The sequence below is a fragment of the Fulmarus glacialis genome, unplaced genomic scaffold, assembly GCF_000690835.1.
Source record: "Fulmarus glacialis isolate BGI_N327 unplaced genomic scaffold, ASM69083v1 scaffold3959, whole genome shotgun sequence".
In the NCBI taxonomy this organism is placed as follows: domain Eukaryota; kingdom Metazoa; phylum Chordata; class Aves; order Procellariiformes; family Procellariidae; genus Fulmarus; species Fulmarus glacialis.
Window position 1 is genome coordinate 1 of NW_009235033.1, and position 3,030 is coordinate 3,030.

Below are 3,030 nucleotides of genomic sequence, written 5' to 3' on the forward strand. Positions count from 1 at the left end.
GATTTTTGGGGTAGCTGAGGCTCCGGGCTCCTGTGGGTAGTGCAGAGCTCGCTGGGACATCTCGCCGACCCCCTCCCCGCACTTAGCGGGTCAGGCGGGAGCTGCGGTGGGTGATGCCGCCTGTCCCGAGGCTGCCGTGGTGGGGAGAGCCCGGCGTGGGCTGTCGGAGTCACTGCGGGCGGCGGCTTTTCTTGGAGTAAGGTGGAGAGACTGTGCTGCAGCCTCCTGGTCACTTGCTGCTGGGAGTCGTTTTGTCAAATCTGGGCTCTGATGAGACCTGCAGAACTCCTAGACTGCTTTTGTTTTGCTTGGAGGCTATCGATTACACCATTTCAAAACTAATTTAACTGAGGTAATGGGATTTGAAAAAACACTTGGATCTTTACAGTCCTACTCCCTTCTGCAAGACAGAAGCTTCCTCTTTTCCTCCCTGGAGGAAACTGAGTCGGCAAACTGAGCTAAAATGCCCCGAGTTACAAAGGAAATGAAGGCTCTATCTTCCAGTCTTCAGAGCACAGCCTTCAACTCTTGAAGGCAACTCTCAAACAGTGGTAGAATTTTAAAACCACTTGTGGAAGATTAACTAGAACGTAGCAGATGCTGATCTCCTGGCATGCATCAGCTGAGAGGATGCTACAGTCAAGCTGGTTTAATAAATCCTTAGGGCAACTCCTGACTTCGTGTGCTGAAGTACCACTGCTTCATATTCAGCTGACCAGTCTCTTAGGCTTGCTTTTAAACCTTGGTGACCCAGTTCTGGTGGGCATTAGATGTCGAAGATGTTTTCAGGTGGTAAAGCTTTCCCCACTGAGACCCTTAAGGATCTGAGGCTGTGGTTCAGGGCCCTGCTCTGCAGAATGAACTTGCAGTTGATGCAAGTCCTGTTTCAGACATCTGTGCTTCTCAAAGGTTCTTCCCTAATACAAGTAATTCTCTGATCTTTTGGCTAAAGAAAGCACATGACCAATGAGTGATCCTGTATGAACAGGAGTAATAAACTGGAGTTGTAGTTCTCCCCACTCAATTCCTTATCATATCTAGGTGGAGAGACTCAGTTTGTCCCTTCAAACAAAGTATCTATCTGCAGCAACACTTTTCTAGTTAAGAACTGATGGTGTTGGAGAGTCAGCTGAAAAGTGAAGGTTTATTAAGGAAGGGAGCTTGTCAGACTGTGGTCATCTGCTCAGAAGCTGAGTGCTTTTTCATATGGAAGTGTTGCTTCTGTCTACAGAAGTCCTGAATTAGATTTATTGCAATTACTAGTTACAGATTGATTGAACAGTTTATAAAGACAAGAGCTGACCTTGCTTTTGTAATTTCTGTAAGAGTTCTGTACCACCATTACCAGAGGATACTAGGTTACATGCAGGCATGGGTAAAAATTGTTGGATTAATGTTTGAGTCTAGAGCAGCAGGAAGTATGCTGTAGTACTTCGGGATGGTTGTCAGGGTAAAGATCATAAGTGTGCAAAAATGAGGAGGAACAAGAAAGCAGTAACTTGCACAGCCTTGGGGAGATGGGGCTCAGAGTGTGGAGCAGAGGACGAAGGACCTCACTTCAGGGGGTAAGGAAATAATATATTTTTTGGAAATATTTCACTGGGTCCACTTCATAAGTAAACAAAAGCTTATCCGTATTTTTTTCTGTGTCTGCTCTGGATGGGTGGGATGGGCAGTGTAATGGGTTCCACTAGACACTCCCTCTAGCTTTTGGTACATGCTATCTGTCACCCCATTGCTTGTTGCCTCCCTACTTATCTCTCTGGATTCAGCTATCTAGTTGCTCTCGAGTACTTTTGTGCCTTCTCCTAGGAGAAAATGACAGTAGCCTTTTCTGAAGTCCTCTTTAAAGTCTTTGATATGGAACGCAAACTTCTGCCAGTTCATGAGATGCTAGTCTAGCTGCCAGAAATCTGTTAACAAACACTGCTTTTATTTTCTTGTCTAGCCATCTGTTACCTCTATACCTGGACTCTGAGCTCAGAAAAGAAGTTGCTTTGTGTACACCTCTCTGCCAAACCCAGACATCCTGTTCACTGATGGATGTGAATTTATATTTAGCCAGAGACTTAGTGGTATCTTCCAGTACGGCTGTCTTCTCAGTGTCTTCATGCAAGGATCTTCGTTAGATATATGTATGCATGCAGTAATTGTACATTATACTTGGGAGACAGTCAGGTGAATGGTCATACATAATGTGGACTGGTGTTCTGTCAAAATGATTGTCAGCTTAGAGATACAATGGTAATTTTACATTGATTTTAAAAAGTGATGACACCCCTCCACTCCATTCCACATTTGAGGACTGTAAATAGTAGCACCACAACTCCAGGTTTACTTGTTTAATCAGAGGCAATGCTTCTACCTGAGTTTCAGTGGGTTTTGCTTTTGAAGCAACAGTGCAATATGAACTCTTTAAATGAACAGTGTACAGGGAAAACTTGAGGCTTTGCTCTTTTGCTGTGAACGTTGATTAACTGGACATTAAGGACTGTCTTGAATGTGCACCTGAAATATGCTGTAAGATCAAATATTGTCTGCAAGCGTGCAGTAGTAGCTACTACACAACTGGTGTGCATGTTCTTGTGTAGAATAAGAGAAACTCTTATTTTACAACTCCTGTCCTTCTTACAGTAAGCAAATACCTATCAGTCCCTCTCACTGAGGTTACAAGAAGCGTATGCTGTCAATCTGAAAACAAGATTTCTCAAAGCTTCAGTTCTTTGCGGTACTTTCACTGCCAGTAGTGATTGTCTTGGGTTGCCCTGGAAGCAGCAGTAACAAGCTTGATTGTCGGTTATGCATAAAGCTTAAGCTACTGTTGTTTGAGGGTAGTTCTGTAGTTTAAGGTAGTTCTGCATTGTGTCCTATTGAGTTCAGAGTAATTTGGAGCCAGTGAGCTGACTTTGGTAAAATGACAGTGTTTGAGATGTTACCTTCTGGTACTGATTCTTTATTCCAACCTTCACACTCTCATCGTTGACTGGAAGATGTGGTATTTCTTTATGATGATATATGCTATGAGGTTCA